Source organism: Pongo pygmaeus, chromosome 8, assembly GCF_028885625.2.
Source record: "Pongo pygmaeus isolate AG05252 chromosome 8, NHGRI_mPonPyg2-v2.0_pri, whole genome shotgun sequence".
NCBI lineage: Eukaryota > Metazoa > Chordata > Mammalia > Primates > Hominidae > Pongo > Pongo pygmaeus.
In genome coordinates, this window is record NC_072381.2 from 108,335,385 (window position 1) to 108,356,901 (window position 21,517).

General features: G+C 41.3%; 1 protein-coding gene across 3 annotated transcripts in view; it reads left to right on the forward strand.

Moving 5' to 3' along the window:
* Positions 1–21,517, forward strand: part of CNNM2 (cyclin and CBS domain divalent metal cation transport mediator 2) — a 166,788-nt gene that overhangs the window by 110,576 nt on the left and 34,695 nt on the right. The window contains exon 2 of one of the 3 annotated variants that reach the window (XR_010127461.1): positions 807–901. The exons of the other annotated variants lie outside the window; for them this stretch is intronic. The gene's annotated coding sequence lies outside the window, so the exon portion shown is untranslated. The remainder of the gene's footprint in view (positions 1–806; positions 902–21,517) is intronic. 3 annotated transcript variants of the gene reach the window in all.

Below are 21,517 nucleotides of genomic sequence, written 5' to 3' on the forward strand. Positions count from 1 at the left end.
CTCTAGCCTTAGGGACAGAGTGAGACCTTGTCTCCAAAAAAAAAAAAAAAAAAAGAAGTGGGGGGGAGGTTTGGAAACAGAAATAACCAATTCTTAGTAAAAATTCTACTTAATCTAGGGGAGTTTAGAATGCAGAGTACTAGATAGCAGTCTATTAGACAAAAGCATTCAGTGTGCTGTGGGCCTCAGTCAGTGTGTTTTACAGGGAGAATGGAGTGTGTTCATTGGCACGTTGTTACATGGAGGTCAGTTAAGAGAAGAGTCTACCATGTTGTAATTTTCCTTGCCTGTCTTCCTTGGTCGACTTCCAGTTCCTTGACAGTAAGGAAATCAGTCTTGTATGTGTTTGAGTTTAATCGCTGGTGCATGGTACAGTGCTTAGCATATAGTGAGTGCTCAAGAAAAATACTTGTTGAATGAATTCATGACTGGCCATATTGACCTCAAGTGAATTCTAATCATAAACATATAAATCTTTGCAATATCTTTAAAAATGTCAAGGTTGGTATGGCCATTGCACATAATTTATTCTTTCATTGGCTTTTCCCCTTCTCATTCCCTCAGTCTTTGAGTCTTTCTCTGCTCTGTGCCAACTTCCTTCAATTTATTGTGTATTACAAGCTACCTGTGTTTATTATCATTCCAGTTTCCTGACAAAGATGCAAAAAGAATGTGTAACAGTTTGGCTGCAATGGCGCTCTGCATAAAGAGAGATGAGATTCTTAGGAAAATACAAAGTAGTTCCTTAGTTCTCTATTCTAGAGCTTAACCAATCCCAGGAACTGAAGTCTTCTGTTTCTTCACAGAGGAAATATGACAAAGGCAGTGGCTGTACAAGCTTCCTTCATGGGCCGCCCTCCCCACTGCCTCATCCAGTAAGCGGGAGCAACTACTTCTAGAGGTGAGAGGGGAGGGAGGACAATCTCCATAACCCATTTGATGCACTCAGCTGCAAAATTTTGGTCTTGAGAAACAGAGCAAACAATTTGTAGAGTTGCTATATTGAACTTTAAAGCAAAATAACCCTACATAGGATTGAATGCTCAGGTGATACAAATGATGGTCTTTGACAGAAGCCTACAATCTATATTTTGAAAGAAGCTACTTATAGCTATATAATTCCAATAATCCCAAGATCCTGTTTCTATAGTATTAAAAGGTATTATGCATGTACATTTGAGATGATTTTTAGCTTCCTAACCCATGAGAAAGTTCATCAGTAATATAATCATTATCATTTATTGAGCACTTGCTACATGCCAGGCACTATTTAAATTGTTTTTTCATTTGATTTTTCAATTTTTGTAGTAAACATAGGGTATATCTCCATTTGCAGACGGTCAAAGTGGGAGGCCATGAGAAGGTAAATGACTTGCTCTCAGTCACACAAGTAGTATGTAACAGAGTCAAAGCATCTTCACCCATACTTGTCTAATTTTAGAGTTTAAGTTCTTAATCACTGATAGTATGCCTAGGGTCCTGTCACATATTTGAGCTCTTAAAATCTGTGCCTTTTTTGATGAGGGGTCAGTGACCGAGAGCAGCCTAGATCTGCTGAACATTGTATCAGGAACTGAGGTGATGTTCCATAAAGCATTTGTAGTGGGTACTCACAGAAAGCTTAAGACAGTTTGTCATTTTTACCAAGGAGCAGGTCCCTCAAAAGGACGGTCTGTTTCTAAGGTTCTTTATGGAAGCAAATGAATGTTGAGTTCTTTTGGCCATTCATTCACTCATTTATTCATCTAGTCATTCAGTAAACACTTATCTTTTTTTACTTGACAACTCATTGTATTTGAGTATCAGAGTCTCGGTTTTCAGGCTGAATTCATGTTTTGTGTTTATAAGAAGATAATGAAAATTCTTGAAGACATTCTCAAGTACAACAGGAAGGAGCACAGGGTTTGATTTCTACTTGTTTTTCAAGTGAGCTTCATCTGAGGACAAACTCTATTGTAACCTTTCTAGAATTTGATGCCAATAAGAGTTAAAATAATAAAATCAGTACAATTAAATAGGAAATGAGTGTCTTTTATGTACAAGGCCTTAGATTAGGTAACAACAGTTGGTCATTCCTCTGGGAAATGGTTGCTAAAATTATAATCAACTGGCAGTCACTGATTGGCCTTGTTTACTGCATTGTGTCCCAGGAAAAAAAAGACAATCTCCTCTTATGACAAGATCTTGCAGAGATAATACCATTTCCGCCATAATCTTCATCCCCCTCCCATTTTCTTCTTTCTTCTTTCTTTTTTCTTTTTTCTTTTTTTTTTTTTTTTTTGAGACAGTCTCGTTTCGTCACTCAGGCTGGAGTGCAGTGATGTGATATCGGCTCACTACAACCTTTGCACCCCAGGTTCAATCGATTGTCGTGTCTCAGTCTCCCAAGTAGCTGGCATTATAGGCGTGTGCCACCATGCCCAGCTAACTTTTGTATTTTTAGTAAAGATGAGGTTTCACCATGTTGGCCAGGCTGGTTTTGAACTCCTGACCTCAAGTGATCTACCCGCCTCGGCCTCCCAAAGTGCTGGGATTACAGGCATGAGCCACTGTGCCCGGCCACCACTCCTATTTTCTTAAGATTAATTTGAGCTGTTTAGTTAAGCTTTATTAAAAGTATTGGCCAGGCGTGGTGGCTCACACCTGTAATCCCAGTACTTTAGGATGCCGAGGAGGGTGGATCACCTGAGGTCAGGAGTTCAAGACCAGCTTGGCCCACATGGCGAAACCCCATCTCTACTTAAAAAAAAAAAAAAAAAAAAAAAAAATGGCGGGCATGGTGGCCAGCACCTGTAATCCCAGCTACTCAGGAGGCTGAGGAGAATCACCTGAACCCAGGTGGCAGAGGTTGCAGTGAGCTGAGATGGTGCCACTGCACTCCAGCCTGGGTGACAGAGCAAAACTCCGTCTCAAAATAAATAAATAAATAAATAAATAATCTACCAGGCGTTGTGCTAGTTTCTAAGGCTTTAGATGTGAAAGAGAACCCTTCCCTTCAATAATCTCACAGAGGACTAAAAATTCAGAGGAGCCGGGCACAGTGGCTCACGCCTATAATCCCAGCACTTTGGGAGGCTGAGGCAGGTGGATCACAAGGTCAGGAGATAGAGACCAGCCTGGCTAACACGATGAAACCCCGTCTCTACTAAAAATACAAAAAAAAATTAGCCAGGCGTGGTGGCACGCGCCTGTAGTCCCAGCTACTAGGGAGGCTGAGGCGGGGAGAATCCCTTGAACCTGGGAGGCGGAGGTTGCAGTGAGCCAAGATCACGCCACTGCACTGTAGCCTGGGAGACAGAGCAAGACTCCGTCTCAAAAAAAAAAAAAAAAAAAAAAATCTCAGAGGAGAGTGAGATAGTTATTAATACAGGGTAATAAGTGCCCTAATGGAGCCAGTGAAGGCTTTATGGGAACAGTGACAGGCACCAAACCCAGCTGGTCTAGGTGAGGTTAGGAAGACTTCCAAGATGAGATGATGCTTACATTGAATATTTGAGGGAGAATAAGAGTAAAGGAGCCAAGGGGAGGCCAGGGTTTATGGCAAAGAGAACAGTGAAATAGCATATCTAGTTTGGGGAATTGGAAAATGTATGCTCTGGCATGGAATGAGCAAAGCTATAGGAGATGTGGCTAGAGAAGGATCCCATCATGACGGGCTTTGAAGGCCATCCCAAAGAACTTAAACGTTCCTAAATGCAGTGGGAAGTTATGGAAGAATTTTAAGCAGAGGAGTAACATGTTCAGATTTGGTCTTTAATAAGATTACTATGGCATCAGTGAGGTGGCCTTGAGGAGATTACATTAAAGTTAGGTACATTAGAAGTAATGAGGACTTGGAATTTAGGTGAACTGGTGATAGGGATGGAGACTATGAAATAATCAATATTGGCTGGACATGGTGGCTCACGCCTATAATCTCAGCACTTTGGGAGGCTGAGGCAGGTGGATCACTTGAGGTCAGGAGTTCAAGACCAGCCTGGCCGACACGGTGAAACCCCGTCTGTACTAAAAATACAAAACTTAGCCAGGCGTGGTGGCACGCCTTTAGTCCCAGCCACTTGTGAGGTGGGAGAATCCCTTGAGCCTGGGAGGCGGAGGCTGCAGTGAGCTGAGATCATGCCACTGCACTCCAGCCTGGGCAACAGAGTGAGGCTCCCTCTCGGCAGGGGGGGAAGTCGACATTTAGGAGGCAGTCTTAAATTTAGAACCTAACACAATGTTAGGTACCAATATGTCATAGCCGGGTGAAACTAGAGGGAAAAGAGGCATCTAAGTTGACTTTCACAGTTTCCCGTTTGACCTTTACAGATGTCATTAGTACGAGGATTAGAAGCGGGGAAACAGGTTTTGTGAAGAAGATGATAGGTTTAGTTTTGGACATGTTGAACTTAAGATGCTTATTGGACAAGAGGAGGAGGAGGACCAGATGGACAGATGGAATATTTTTATATCGGAGGTTTAGATGAGACTGGGATGGTGGAGTATGTAGATTTTAGGGTTTTCAGTCTGTGCTTTATGCTCCCTTTGTTGTAGTTACTCAATTAGTGCATCGTGAAAAGCATATTACCACAAAGCTAATGAAGCTAAAGCTTAAGTGCTCAGATGTATGGGCTGCTTCCAAGGCCCTGGGAAGACCCCTAGCGAGTTTTACATGTTTATGTGTATTTGTAAATTTTGAAAAATTGGAAAGTTTACAGTGGGCCAAAATTACTCTTTCCACATTGAGTTACCCTCTCTTACTCTTGTGTGTGGCAATGTTAGAATGGTCCCAAGCATTTTTGGGATTCAGCTGTGGGAAAGTTAAGCTGTGGATATACACTTCATTTGGGTTTACTGGGATATATCTCTGTGGTTGCAGTCACTTTGATGTATAGTTATTGGTGGCCATCTCACTGCATAAATGATATCCAACAATGTGGATGTCACTCAAAGGTACAAGACCAGCATTGTATTGAAACAGGAGTGTGTTCTAACACATCTGGCACTGGAATCTGCAAGTAGAAGAGCATGAAATGTGTGAAACCAAAAAGTGGGTGGTGGAAAAACTTTCCACTCACCCGATGTCTTAGCCTGAACATCAGCCTGGTAGAAAGACTTGCATGCAGGGAAGTTATGGAGTGCAGTCCCAGGAAGCAGGAGTTCAGGACAAGGAAAGTGAAATGAGAAGGAGGGAAAGAAAATTTAAGGATCTGATAGCACCTAGGCAGCAGGTGTTCAATCCCACTAGAACCTTTTTAGGAACCTATGGAATGGAATGCTCTCAGAACTGTCTGCTTAAGTACAAAATGGGGGGGGGGGGGTGAGGGGATTTATCCCATTGATTTCTCCCTCTTGTTTGCATATGCATAACTGCAGAATAAGTTTCAAGAGAAATCCTAAGGCAGGAAGTGAAATATTGAGCATTAGCAATGAGGCAGTGTCTGCCTGCACTGATGCACAAGCGTGAAGCCACTGCAAGCCTGCGTGAACTAGTCACTGCGGCAGTGGAGGGAGTGAGCACTGGGGCCTAGAGGGTTGGAAGTAGCTCTTTAGAGGTGTCCAACACTGACAGAGGACCCTATTCTCCTTGATCCCTGGTTGAAATAAACATTTTCTCTTGTTAGAAATATATACATTAGGGGCCGGGTACGGTGACTCATGCCTGTAATCCCAGCACTTTGGGAGGCCGAGGCGGGTGGATCACCTGAGGTCAGGAGTTCAAGACCAGCCTGGCCAACATGGTGAAACCCCATCTCTACTAAAAAAGACAAAAAATAGCTGGGCGCAATGGTGCACATCTGTAATTCCAGCTACTCAGGAGGCTGAGGCAGGAGAATCACTTGAACCTGGGAGATGGAGGTTGCAGCGAGCCGAGATCACCCCACTGCACTCCAACCTGGGGGACAGAGTGAGACTCCATCTCAAAAAGAAAAAAAGAATTACCCTGTAGAATGCAAATTTGTAACAGTACTACAAATTTCATCCAGAATGCCACTGTTAACATTTGTTTCTAGAGTTTTCTATATATAATTATGATTAATGCAGTTAATTACAATGAATACAAATGGGAACATACTATAATATTCTACAGGGCTTTTTTTTGTTTGGAGTAGCTTTTCATAACAATTGATGTAGCTCTTTTTTTTTTTTTTTTTAAACAGCTGCATAGCATTCTATTGCTGATAGAATCCTACTATATCCACGCTAGCTGCATAGCATTCTAGTGTGGATATTGTAGAATTTACTTAATGGGGCTTTATCGTGGATGTTTAGGTGGTGACTTTTTTCTTATAGAAATATAAAAACTTAGCTGAGTGTGGTGGCTCATGTCTGTAATCCCAACACTTTGGGAGGCTGAGGTGGACGGATTGCTTGAGCTCAAGAGTTTGATACCAGCCTGGGAAACATGGTGAAACCCCGTCACTACAAAAGATACAAAAATTAGCTGGATGTGGCTACACATGCCTGTAATCCCAGCTACTTGTGAGGCTAAGGCAGGAGAATCACATGAACCCAAGAGGTAGAGGTTGTAGTGAGCCATGATTGTGCCACTGCACTCTAGCCTGAGTGACAGAGTAAGACCCTGTCCAAAAAAAAGAAAAATAGAAAAACTAATTTTTGTCTTCTATACATTTTTTTAAATTTATTTTATTTTATTTTTATTTTTATTTTTTTGAGATGGAGTCTTGCTCTGTCACCCAGGCTGGAGTACAATGGCATGATCTCAGCTCACTGCAACCTCAGCCTCCCAGGTTCAAGCAATTCTCCTGCCTCAGCCTCCCGAGTAGCTGGGACTACAGGCGCCCACCACCATGCCTGCCTAATTTTTTTGTATTTTTAGTAGAGATGGGGTTTCACCGTGTTAGGACAGTCTCAATCTCCAGACCTCCTGATCTGCCTGCCTCAGCCTCCCAAAGTGCTGGGATTACAAATAGGCGTGAGCCACCGTGCCCAGCCAATCTAAGGTTTTTTAAAAAAGCTTCTGGTGAAGAAAAAACATGTACAAACAATTGTGAAAACGTTGCAAAAAATTTCCTCTCTTGAAATACATCTGTCTCTACAAATTAAAGGAGGATGAGTAAGGAAAGCCATAAACACAAATTCTACCCTAGGATCCTATTTTTGGTTGGTAGAGATGGGGGTTTCACCATGTTGGCCAGGCTGGTCTCGAACTTCTGACCTTGTGATCCACCTGCCTCGGCCTCCCAAAATGCTGGGATTACAGGCATGAGCCACCGCGCCCAGCCCTTCTACACATTTTTAAGAGCTATTGGGGGAAAGTAGATCATGGGAATGGTGAGTAGGAATTATGAAGGAATCTATAATAGAGAACACTGGGTTTTAAAAGTTGTTTGCATCTTTTTTCTCCTCTATAATGAAGATGAAGTGCTTGGAGTTTCTGGGGACAGGAAGCAAAAGTAAAATGCTAGGATTTTAGGACAGTGAGGAAGACGTTGAAATATTTTCACCCTTTCATTTTTTTTTGAAGTTTATCATATGCACAAAATTCACAGAAGATAATTAATACATTGAATAAGAATTTATCTAGATGATTAATTTTCCTTCTAATATTCAGAGATTTTTTTTGGGGGGGGATAATCTTGATAGCTCTTTTCCCTTATATCACATCATTATTAACTATGTAATATATGTTTACTATTAACTGTATAATAATATATAATAGCAATTCTACCTCATTCCAAATTGAGGTCATCAGGAAGGACTTCCTAAAAAGAGCAGACTTGAGTGAGAAAAGGGGTTAAGGTCTGTCTTTCTTGTTTTTTTGTTTTCAAAAAAAAAAAAAGAAACATTACTTTCCCCTTCAAGCAGGTTTAAAAACCGACCTCATTTCTCTCCTTAAAACGCCTGTGACTGCAGCAAATGTACGGTGTGGTTTGATCTGCAGTGTTATTTAGCACATTGTCTGGGCTTAGGTAATTTTTGTTCAGTGACTGTGACAACAGGACCACATTTTTATGTCTGATTTTTGTATAATTACTGATCTTGTCTACTTGTGTTGTAGAAATCAACCAAGAAATTAGCTTAGTTGAAATCAATCAGTTTGGACCATAAAACAAAGCTTCTAAATAATTATTGGTCTAAAAACTAAAACCTAATAATGGAACAGAAGAGTGTAAGTCATAAAACCAAAGCCCTAACATTTGGGCTTAGCAGCAGAAGTATAGATCTCTTTTAAAAATCTCCTACTATTGGCTGGGCATGGTGGTTCATGTCTATAATTCCAGCACTTTGGGAGGCTGAGGTTGGAAGGATCACTTGAGTCCAGGAATTCGAGACCAGTCTGGGCAACATAGTGGGACCGTGTCTCAAAAAATAAAAAATAACTCCTACTATTATTGGATATATTGGACTACTACTAAACGGACTACTAAGTAGTCTAGTCAGTCCTCATTTATCATTCTTATAAACGCTGCAGGCTAAAGGAAAGACAGAAATAGTCTCATTGGTTCTAAAATAAACCCCTTAGTTCTATAGAACTACCTGTCTCTTGGGGAACATGAGAAGGTTCCCATCATCTCAGCCTGAAAGCCATCTTTTGTCTTAGCCATGTTTTCCATTGCCCATCACTTACTAGGAAAACATTCCAATGAGTGTACAGTGAGTGTTACAGACCACCAAAAAAGATGAAGTGGAGATGCCCAGCATGCCTCACTATTTATAAGAAAATATTTCCCCAAAAGATGGGAAAATCCGAGTCTTTAAATACTCAGAGAGAGAAATAATGGAAAAAACTCTTCAGTCTCTGTTCTGTTGGTTCATGAGATTTTCTCACAAGTCATTTGGATGGGCCATTAAGTAAGTCACATAATGACTGGAATTTTCTATTAATTGCCTCACTTTGGGTTTCTGGCTAAAGTATCTGGCAGCAAGACTGAAGAACAAGTGAAAGAGAAAAGGAGTGGGTGGTGGTGGGAATGTGAGACCATTCATTGTTTGTTTATTGCCTGGAATCCTAACTTAGGGGAGAGGGCTGGAGGGCTGTCTTTGATAGGACCATCCCCTTGGATGGATAGAAGTAAATGACTTGGCTTCTTGTCTTTTAAACAGTTTAGGTTTTTTTGTTTCAGAGGGTTACTTTACTTTCTATGTCTGCTATTTTCACCAGGAAGTTCATGGATCAGATTCTCTGGCATAGCGCACACACATTAGTTTGTCTTCCTATACACATCAGTCATTAGCTGTCTTGGCTTTGGGAAATGAGAACTTAGTTTAATCCTAGTTTTCCTTTTGCTTTCTGCTTTCTATTAATCGCTTTGTGGTATGGATCCTGAGTCTATCAGCCAGGATCCAACCAGAGAAACAAAACCAATAGGATACACACACACACACACACACACACACACTTTCATCAAGGGATTTATTATAAGAATGTAGCTTATATATTGTGGAGGATGTTTAAGAAAGCCCAAATTGATAGGACAGGTCATTAGGAAGAGAAGATCACAAGCAGGCTGGAATCCCACAGGCACAGTCTGAAGTTGTTTTCTATGGGAGGAATTTCTTCTCTCCTTCAGAAAGTCTTAAGGCCCTGCTTTTAAGGCCTTCCAACTGATTAAGTCAGGTCTACCAAGAGCGATCTCCCTTAAAGTCAACCAATGAAGTCCCATTAGGGACTTCATTTGCATCTGCAAAATCCCTTCACAACAGCACCTAGATTAGTGTTTAATTGAATTACCAGGGACTGTTAAATTCATCAACACATTGGGAGAAGCCAAAGAGGAGCTGCCTGGAAAATCATCCTGCCACAGGTGTGCCTCTGTAGACGTTTATCAAATCGAGGCTGGGGTCTCTGCTACTCTCTCCAAAAACCGTTTCTCTCTTAGTTATATAACTACCTGCTGTATACCTCACCCAGGGAAGCATGGTTGGCTAATCTTTGTCAGGATTGGACGTCACTCTTGGGTTTTCAAACGTTGCATGTAAAACAATTTTTTGACTGAAACATGTTTTTCTATTGATAACCATTTAGTGAGCTTTTTAAATATTTGTTTAAACTTAAACATTAAAGCATAAGGGCCACTGTCAATAGAAAACTAAGGTCTTATTTTACCAAGGAAACTATTAAAATGATGAGTTTGTGGGTATGGCTATAAAAGGGAGATAGGAAGGTCATCGTGGTGGTAGAAGTATCCTGTACTGTGGCTCTGTCAATGCTCATATCCTGGTTGTGACTCTGCTGTAGTTTTGCAAGATGTTACCATTGGGGGAAACTGGGTAAAAGTACATGGGATCTTGGGCAAAATCCACAGGATCTTTCTGTTGTTTCTTATAATTGCATGTGAATATACAATTGTTTCAAAATTAAAATAAAATGTTCCATTTTGTAACAGCAAAGGATTTTTCAAATAATATCAACAATCATTTCCTAATTGATCTTTTTAATCATATTAAAGAAGTAGACATCTATATATATTTAGCCCTGTGCTGGGAATTATATATATTAATATAGTATCATATAATAAGTATATATATTTTATTTTTATATATAATACGTTTTCATAGAGAGGGAGGCCTCACTATGTTACCCAGGCTAGACTCACTTATGGGCTCAAGTAATCTTCCAGCCTCAGCCTCCCAAGTAGCTGGGACTATGGAGGCACACCACCATGACCACCATGTCTGGCTACTCAATATGTATTTGAGTGGAAGAAAGCATACAATGGGAAAATTGATGGTGATAGTTAAGTATAGTGTTGAATATAAAAACGTTTTGTAAAAATCAGGGTCAAATTATTAAATGAAATATTGGGTATAGTATAAGAAGATGGAGTCTTCTCTCTGTAATGATGACTTACAGAAGATAGATAGCGTAGCCTCAAAAAATAATGCCAAACATAAAGTATAAGTACAAAGGAAACCTCTAGAAATGTGGAGAAGGTAGTTTTAGGACAAATATAAAATATCTTTTAGCTCAGAAAGTTGTATACATTGAAAATATGTTCAAAAGGTTTAAATGTGATTTGTAGATTCACTCATTCAGTAAATATCTGCATGCCTATAGTGTGTCAGGCAGGTATCTACAGTTTTTTTTTTTTTTTTAAACAGATCTTAGTTTTGTCACCCAGGCTGGAGTGCAGTGGTGCAATATTGGCTCACTGCAACCTCCACCTCTTGGGTTCAAGCGATTCTCCTGCCTCATCCTCCCGAGTAGCTGGGATTACAGGCGTATACCACCATACCCAGCTAATTTTTGTATTTTTAGTAGAGACGGGGTTTCATCATGTTGGCCAGCCTGATCTCGAACTCCTAACCTCAAGCCATTTGCCCACCTTAGCCTCCCAAAGTGCAGGGATTACAGGTGTTGAGTCACCATGCCTAGCCTACAGTCTTGTGTATTTCAGGAACTTTCCTAACAGGTAAATGTTGATGTCCTTGAGGGTAACCATACCTTTCCCAAATCTCCATTGATAAAACTGTAAAATCTGAGAACCACCTGGATTAGTTTTTCTCAATGTATAATATTTCTGGTCTTACTGCATGGAGATTTCTACGGAGAAGTGAAATTCAACCAGTCAATTTTAAAATAACACTCCTGGCTGCTGCATGCACTGTGCCAAGACTGTTTAGCCACTAATGGAGAGGACTTGTCTACTTTGCTTCTCCTGGTTTTAAACAAAGTCTTTTAGAGGCTGACTACCTCAGTGAGTGCTACCTCCCTACTGTCAGAGTTGTTCAAGTGGCCAAAGAGCAGCAGCAACACTGTCATTTACACTAATAGATAAATTCAGGGTCCTGTCCAGGAGAGGGCCCTGTATCAAATAAACCTCTACCCTCACCAAAGAATGTTAGATTTTTTTTAAAGAAACCATGATTCCATATTCCACCAGTCAGCCTCACTGGCAGATGCATTAGTTCAGGCCTAACCAGGAGTGAGGATGTTCATGGCTGGACTGAAGGAACTGTCCTGCTAGGGAGGTCTGGGCCGGCCACTTATGGGTCAGACTTTGGAATTTTTGGAAGTAGTAAAAGGAGGCTTTTGTCTCCCAGAATAGCAACAGTTATCATTTAAAACCAGTGGCTTCTATATACAGCAAGTGCTTCTATATATACACTCATGTATTGTTTATATAGGACTATTTTAAGATCTGTGTCACATTTTTCTGGTGTATTTTATGGTGGGAAAATTCAATTGGAAAAAATGCACTTAGCTCTGGTGGGGATGGTAAGGTAAAATAAGTACTTAAAAAAAAAGAAGATACACACAGTTTGTTTTTATTTTTATTTTAGCTTTCAACAGTACAGAAATAGCTAGGTGATAGTTTCCTAAATGAAATTATATTGCTTCTCCTTAAGCAGGTTTGATTATAGCTCATGTTCTAATACTAGATTTTTTTTTGCTTTTTTTTTTTTTGAGATGGAGTCTCACTCTGTCAGCCAGGCTGGAATGTATGGCGTGATCTCAGCTCATTGCAGCCTCCACCTCCCAGGTTCAGTCCTGCCTCAGCCTCCCGAGTAGCTGGGACTACAGGAGTGCACCACCATGCCCGGCTAATTTTTGTATTTTTAGTAGAGATGGGGTTTCGCCCTGTTGGCCAAGTTGGTCTCGAACTCCTGACCTGAGGTGATCCGCCTGCCTCGGCCTCCCAAAGTGCTGGGATTTCAGGTGTGACCCATTGCGCCTGGCCTCTGATACTGGGTTGATCACCACAGTAGTCAGAAGACTTGCAAGGCACATATCAGCATTCATCCGTGTATTCATTACAAAAATCTGAGTGTTTGTTATGTGGCTTGTAATTCAGGGTTTATTTTTCTTTGGGTTTTGCCGGTGTTGAATTGAGAGGGAAATGGATAGGGAAAGGACCTATCTAAAATACTATTAAGAGTAATATGAGTATAGAGTCCCAGGCACTCCCATAGCCTAGGTACGGTGCGGCTGTGGCAGGGCAGCCCCAGTGGGTTGTGTGTGTTAGGGCAGTGAGTGAGGGGCTGGGGCTCTATGACGGCTGACCCCTTCTTACCTGCTCTTTGTAGAGGGTGGCATCAAGCTAGGTGTTCTGGGAGAAAGGTGAGAAACAAGGAGCTTCCAGTCTAGCAGGGAAAAGATCACAAACTTACTATAAGAAAGAGATGTGGCCAGATGGCAGTGGCTCATGCCTGTAATCCTAGCACCTCTGGGAGGCCAAGAAGGGTGGATCACCTGAGGTCAGGAGTTCAAGACCAGCCTGGCCAACATGGTGAAACCCTGTCTCTACTAAAAATACAAAAATTAGCCAGGCGTGGTGGTGCATGCCTGTAATCTCAGCTACTTGGGAGGCTGAGGCAGGAGAATCGCTTGAACCTGGGAGGTAGAGGTTGTAATGAGCCAAGATTGCACCACTGCACTTCAGCCTGCTTAAACGAGTGAGACTCCATCTCAAAAAACAAAAAAAAAAAAACAGATGCCTTAAGAGAAATTCAGATGACATTATAGGAGCTCAAAAATATAAAAGATAATTTCTGCCTTTGGGAATAGAACAGGCTTCCTGGTATGGGTGATATTATGTGTGGAATTAAGAGCAAGGTAAAAAAGGATTAAAAGGGCTCAAGCAGAGGAAGGGGCAAGTAGAGCCATGGAGGACCTGACTGTGAAAAGTCAAGTCTGGGCAGATGAAGCTTAAGAAGAGGAGAGTGGAGGTTGCAGTGTGGTGATGCCTTTGAGCCCTGCCCTAGGAACATTTTCTCCTTAATTCAGTAACTGGTGGGAAGTGAGCACTGTGCGTGCGTGATGGAATGCTGTGGTTATGTTATGGTGAGTAAGTCTTCCTTTGTGAATGGAGGAGTAGAGAAGAAACAGGAGTGTTGGCCGTTGGCTAGGCTTGGCAGGGGCTGACACAAAGGTGGATCCGGAGTTGATCTGGAGCTGATGACCTAATCAGGGAGACCATGTTGTAGCACACTGAGCTACAGGTGTGCACATAACAAGCTGTGGGGTGAGGAGGCATGGAGCTGACTGATTTCAGATATTTGAAGGCTGCTGTCAACCTCATCCCTGCCCAGATGTCTCTTCCATCTAAACGTCTCTGGCTTATGTAATTGTTCCTCCCATGACATAGTTTGTATATCGTACAGCATTTCCCCTCAGTTTGCCTCTTGTAAAATACAAGACCCAGACCTGAACTAACATTCCATATATAGCTAAATACGGGAGGAGAATTGCTTCTCTTATTCTGAAGTTGTGCTGTCCCCCAGTTATCATGACATGCCTTGTTGCTGGACCAGCATGTGATCTGTCTATCCTTAAGGGACCTGCTGTCAACAAAGGGAAGGGGCAGGAAAGGGAGCCCTGCCGAAGGAGCCACATGGAGGGTGTTCCCCTTGGAGCCTGAAGTCTGCTGAACCTACTTAGCCCCTCCTCTTATCACTGCATTACCTATTCCCCGTTCCTGTCTCCAGCCCCTCTTCCACCTCACCCACCCCTGTAGCTGTTGTCAACACCCTGACTCCCACCAACTCTTCGCGGTGGTAGTTTTCCAGGTATACACAAATGTCAAGTTTCACTGAGCTGTGAAACTTATGCAGCTGTATGTGTCTACTTATTCATTCATTCATTCTTCATTGAAAAGGAAGAAAAAGAGAAAAGACAAAGATTTTAGAGTTTTAAAGCCTGGGTGATTGGAAATCTAATGGTGTCATGTTCAGATCTAGGGACTCAAAGAGGGAGGTGTTATTTTGAAGAGGACAGCCAAACTGTCCTAATGACAGGTCTTTTCTCTGTGATCAAGGCTACTTGGCAGAAGCAGGCCAGTTCGGGCCTCCGTGTTAGAAGCAGAAAGGGCTCGAGGGGAAAGTACACTGGCCAGACTCTAGGGTCTTCAGCATGTCACTTACACTGTGGCCCTCAGGCCCTTCCTCCATCACAGTCTTTATTTCCAGCATCTTCTGTCGCCAAAATCACCTTTCATGACCTTTCGGCTGCATTTGATACTTTTGACTGCTCTCTCTTCTTTGGGACAGTTTTTATTTTTTATTTTTTAATGTGGCTTTCAAAACACCCATTCCCTTTATTCTCCCCTCCCCTTCCTGCTGGCCCCTCTTTCTCAAGTCTCTGTTTGGTTCTATCTCAGCCTCCTGACCCAGGAAACTCGGGCACCACCATGCTTAGCGCTGGCTCTTTTCGCCATCCACGGCCTAGGTGATCTCAGTGGGTTTCTGGCTCTGCTACCATCTGTACTTGCTCAGTTTTTATCTGTAGCTTACATGTGTGTCTCTCTCTCTTGAATTCTGGACTCATGTATCTATCTGACATTTCCACTAGGATGTCAAACTTGTCCAAAACCGAGCTGACTTCTGCCTTCTAGACTGATGCCATGCACTGTCCTCCACTGGGAGTGGCAGCTCTGTTCCTCTCATTGCTCAGGCCAAAAAGCAAGTCAGCCTGACTCTCTCATTCTCCTCCACCCCCTATCCAGTCCATCAGCAAATCCTGCTGGCTCTTTCTAAAACACTGTCTATCCAGAATGCAGGTACTTCTCATCACCTGCACCATTGCTCCCGGGCCCAAGCCACCATCCTCCCTGGCTTGGCTTACTGGTAACTTCCCGATTGGGTTTTCCTGCCTCAGCCCTTTCCCAGGGCTATTCTCCTCCCACCTGCTGCCAGTCCTTTCCCTGGCCATCCTGTGTTAAATGTCATCCCGCCCCTACTGTTGTGTTCTCCACAGCACTTGAACACGACCCGACATGCCTTTTCACTTCAAGGTTTATTCTTCTATTAGTTTTCCCAGAGTCTGCTTCCCTAGTGTCCGTCTCCCCTGCTCGAATGCCTCTTGAGAGCCAGTGCTTGTATTTTGGTCCTTGTGGTATGGGCCTGGCACATAGTAGGCAGTCAGCAGATATTTATGGAACAAACAAATGAATTTGTGCGACTATAGTTCATTGTTCATAGTTCATTCATAGCCTGGATTTTATGGCTTATATATTATGTTCATATACATTCTCTTACTTGATCAGTTTGTTCACTTGTAAATCTGACTAAATCCAATTGTAATTATATTTAAAGTGTATTGACGTCCTTGACTGCCAATATGCAAATTGGCTTCCTCTGGAGATCTTAAGTATAGCCATTAAAAGATCATGTCATTTTTTGTTAGTGACATGGGACCTAAATTTAGACTTGGAGAGCTTTTGCTTCTTTTATCATTAGTTCTCTAGAACTCCCTCTTTGGAATTTTATTGATTCCTATTTATTGAATTATTATAATTTTATGTTAGTAGGTCAGAAATTTAAAAACAAAAGCATATCAGATGCTTCATTTGCCGTCTCCTTGGTTAGTAAGGAGGCCGCAGCATCTCACAACTTCAGGGAAACATGAAGCATTGCATTCTGTGCTAACGGTGCCCCCTGGAGTTGTGCAACGCAGATGTCATGGCTAATGTAAGATGTTTGGCTTGAGTTTCTCATGACGGGGTCTCTGATTTCTTCCTGCTGTTTCAGTGGCATTTTAGGACCCCACAGGCTCAGTTTGCCTTGTGCTTGCATTATTGGGTCTTCTTGACTACTCTGTGTTACTTTTTATTAGCACAGCTATATCACGTTGTTCCTAATTCCCTTCTGTTACATCCATTCCATCGACTTTCTTCCTTAATGTCTGCCTAGTCCCATTTCACTTCATTGACATCAACAGTGTCTGATATCAAACAAGTCCATATTTTCATCTGACCGTTACAGGTGTCCTTGTTGGCTTAATCATAATAAAAACAGTTACTACCATCAAAATACAAATGGTATCTGTCATTTAAAATTTGAGCCTAGAAGTGTGGTAAGGTTAAAAGATGCAAATGTGGTAATCCACTACCATTCTGGGCTGGTTTACCAATTCAGAGAGAATATGCAAATAATAAACTTTAATTTGTGGAGCAGTGGAAGCAGGCAGAAGTAGAAATTTGATCCCAATTCTACCTTGTATAGATTATTTTAGTTGCTTAGTCCATCTCCCAGTGCAGACATGGTTTTTGTAATTTCACCTGTGTTACTGCCCTGCCCTGAGCACTAGTGGTTATAGAAAGATGGGCAATCTAGGCTGTTCATAATAGCTTGCTTAGGATTCTGAATTTGAGGAGAGATGTGTTTGTAAAGCCCTGTACTCTGAAAACAGGCCTGTTTAGATTCCCTTAGGACCAGAAAAGGAGGAGAAGGGCTAGGAATTTAAATACCAGAACAGTTCAAACTGCCTGGTGTACAGCAAGATCTCTTACAGCTCGCAAGAAAGGGCCCTCTCCCAAGCCCTGATCGTGACAACAATTTATGCTTTATTTGATCTATATGCAGTTTATAAAGTTTATTTAGTCTATGCATATTTAAAAGTTTTAGTGTTTAATATCTGTGATTAAGTATTTTGTTAACTGCTATATTTTCATTCTTCTCGTTGGAAGTTAAGAATCCATCAGTTTATCATCTTTTTAAGTTTTGGGTTTATTCTTCTATTCGTTTTCCCAGAGTCACTTTTCTGCTTTCAGTCCTGACTTAATTTTTCCAATGCTCAGGTTAAGAAAGGTCCTATTTGAGCTCGGTTTTGAAAATTTATGTATTGAAAAGTTGTTTATTTGGGAGGCCCATGTGGATCACTTGAGGCCAGGAGTTCCAGACCAGCCTGAGCAATATAGCGAGACCCTGTCTCAACAAAAAATTTAATTGGGCATGGTGGTGCACGCCTATAGTCCTAGCTACTCAGGAGGCTGAGGTGGGAGGATCACTTGAGCCCAGGAGTTCAAGGCTGCAGTGAGCTACGATCATGCCACTGCACTCCAGCCAGGGAGTGAGACCCTGTCTCAAAAAAAAAAAGAAAAGAAAAAAAAAAGTTGTTTACATTTTCCTTTTGATTGATCCCTTGACAAGGACTAAAGTCCCTGCAGTGAATGGTTAAGTGGGAAGGTGAATGGAATCACTGTTCTCCAAAAGCCTGAGTGAAGGAGAGAGGTGTCATTGTTTTTCCTTTGTACTGTGCACAGGGAAGAAGTTTCAGAAAACAGGACTTCTCACCAGGAATTCCAAAGTTAAAAGAATGTGGCCCTGGGGCAGATGCAGAAGTTTCAGCCTTGAAACAAGTGAACTTGGAGGAAAACTTAATTTTCAGTCTAAGAAGCCTAATTCACAGAAATAATTTCTCCTAGAGTAAGGCCCTTTCCAGCCAAATCTGTCGGTGCTATTGAGCTGGTATTTCAAGTATGTCCATCTGCATTTAAACGAGTTGCTCCAAGACAATCTGATTATACGGTAGTTACTTTGGTGAGAATAGCGCCTCAGTGGAATGGAAACTTCATTTTGAGTCTAATATTAGACCTTGCTTTGGAAAATTCCTTTTAAATGATCACAAGCTGGGAATAGCAAAAGAATTTAACTTTCGACAGACAGCATTCACCAAGAATTTTTAACTGCTTATGTTGGGTCCTTGGGAAAGCAGATGTGAGAAACCTACCGGACCAAGTGGATGAGATGAGAATTGACTTGACCTGATGCAGTGTTTATATCCATTGCTGATAAGTTTCCCTCCTCGTCTCCCCTGCTCAAAATATTTTCATTCTTTGAGCGTGAGCATGCTAGGGATGAAAATTGTAGGACGCCTAATTGTCTAACAATCTAAACTTCTAGGCTTGTAGACACGGCTGCGTAGAAGGGGGTCTGAGGCAGAGCAGAAGCTGACTTAGACTGCCAAGTTAAGAAAGGGCCAACAGATCCGCAGGACCAGAGCCAGTGTCTGCGTAAGTGCTGGGAACTTGATCAGATGCAGCCCTCAGAATATTTTTAACGTGGCTGGTTGTATCTCGGTGAACTTACCCAACTTAAAGTGTTAACTAAATTTTATTTAAAGCTCTTGCACCCCACCCCCCGCCACCGCCACCAAGAAACACTCTATCATTAAACAAAAATTATTCAAAAATTAGCTGATTATGAAGTTTCCAGATAATGCCTACTTTGGCTTCATTTATGGATATGTTTTAGATACTTCGCATGCTTTGGATTGGGAAAACCAATATTGTTGTTTGAGAGATGCTGTTACTATTTTAAAAGATCTTTGAGATTGAAATGTATCTTTTTTACTTTTTATTTTATTTTTTTATAGAGATGAGTTCTTACTATGTTGCCCAGGCTGGTCCCAAACTCCTGGCCTCAAGCGATCCTCCTGCCTTGGCCTCCCAAAATGCTGGGATTACAGGCGTGAGCCATTGTGCCCTGCCTGAGATGCATCTTCTAATCACTGTGTACATTTAATAATATAGTGGGGTTTTTTCCCTTTAAGCTGGTAATAAGTTGGTGGTGCCTTAGAATTTAGGAAAAACATTAATAAAATAACGAGCATTAGCACTTAGTGATCACCCAGCCGATTCCAGGCAATGTCTTTGCTGGGTACCAGCATTATCTCTGATTTTCACAGCAATCCTATTGCAGTAGCAATTATGAGGCTGGCTTTAAAGATAAGGAGACTGAAGCTCAGAAAAGTTAATGTTTGCTCATGGTCTTCTGCTAGTAATGGCTAGTGAGTGGCCTGCTGGAGTTCAAATCCAGAAGTGTTCGACTCATGTTCTTCCCTTGCCATCCTGGTCTCAAGCAATCCATCCCCAAAAACAGCAGTCTTTAACCTATTTATGCCTAGTGTTCCATTATTGGAACGCTAAGCTTGTGGGAGTTATTTATATTCTACTGCTCAAGGTCATCACCAAGGTCTGATTTTTCACAAAAACTTGCAACCTGTGACATAAATGGGTTAAACTTTTTTTGGTCTCAGGACCCCTTGAAACTCTTAAAAATGATTGAGGATCCTTTTATTTATGTGGGTTCTATCTTTTGATATTTACTGTATTTGAATTAAAACAGTGACCTTCAAAACATTGGTTGATTTAAAGGACAATAATCCATTGCATGCTAATATAGTGTTATTAATAAAAATATTTTCTAAAATGGTAGAAGAGTGCCATTGTTTTACTTTTTGCATGTCTAATCAAGCTAAAAGGAAGGCAGCTGGGTTCAGTCTTGTGCATTCAGTCTGTGCAGTATACTGTGTTAGTTGAAGTATATCAGGAGAATCTGGCCTCACACAGGTATGTATTTGGAAAAGGGAGGAGTATCAGCTTTTTTGGACAGTGATGGGTATTCTCCTTTGATATTATGTCAAAACTCCATACATAGTAATTTCTTAAAGGTTAGTTGTAATGTAGAATCTGAAACCATACCAGTAGACCTTTGAACTCTTACATTGACTTTGTTTGGTCCGAAATCTTCTTTACAGAAGAATACTGAATAATATATGCAGGTACTCCCCCTTCTAAATAATATATGTATCTACATATAATATTCCCATATTCCAGGAAGTAGAGCTTAACTCCCACCCTTGTATGGGTGGACTAGACTTAGTGACTTGTTTTCAAATAATAGAATTAAGGAAAGGGAAAAATGAGTAACTTTCCAATGGAGAAACCTGGGAAACACAGCCTTAACCAAGTGATGAAAAAGGTGAATGTCAGCAGTGATGTCATATAACCACTGATGTAACTAGAAAACCTATAACCCAGTATACTCATGGGTGAAACATCAGACAAGCTCAAATCGGGGGACATTCTGCAGGAGGCCTGACCAGTACCCTTCAATATTGTCAATGTCATAAAAAGCAAAGACCGAAAAACCGTCACAGACCAGAGGAGACTAAAGAGACATGACAACTAAATGTGGTGTGGTGCCCTGAACCAGACAACAAAACAAAGAGGATGTTATAGAAATAATCAGCGAAATCCAAATAAAGTCTGGAGTTTACTTAATAGTAATGTACCAATGCCAATTTCTTAGTTTTGACAAATATATCATGGTAGTGTAAGATGTTAACAATGGGGGAAACCGGGTGAAGGGTTTATAGGAACACTCTATACTCTCTTTGCAACTTTTCTGTAAATCTAAAATTATTCCAAAGTAAGAATTTTTAAAAATCCATTGTTGTGTCTTCTACTCCAAATGGATTGTGTACTCTTGCATGATTTTGTAACATTGCCATAGTCACTTGGAAAATATTGGTTCACTGAGTTATACAGATCTTCAAAATGTTGACAGATTACAATATTCAATATTTTTAACAATCATTTGTTAATATCACCAGCAATCTCATCAGAAAAGTCTTTAATTTGTTGAGAAGCTGTTACGCTCGTGGCTACAAGTCTCCCAAAATTTTAATTTTCTTTTCTTTTTTTCTTTTTTGTTGAGACAGAGTTTCACTTGTTGCCCAGGCTGGAGTGTAATGGTGCGATCTTGGCTCACTGCAACCTCCACCTCCTGGGTTCAAGCCATTCTCCTGCCTCAGCCTCCTGAGTAGCTGGGATTACAGGCGTGCGCCATCACACCTGGCTAATTTATTTTGTATTTTTAGTAGAGACAGGGTTTCATCGTGTTGGCCAGGTTGGTCTTGAACTCCTGACTTCAAGTGATCCACCTCCCAAAGGGCTGGGATTACAGATGTGAGCCACTGCGCTCAGCAATTTTTTTTTTTTTTTTTTTTTTTTGAGTGGGAGTCTCACTTTGTTGCCCAGGCCTGGAGTGCAGCGGCACAATCTTGGCT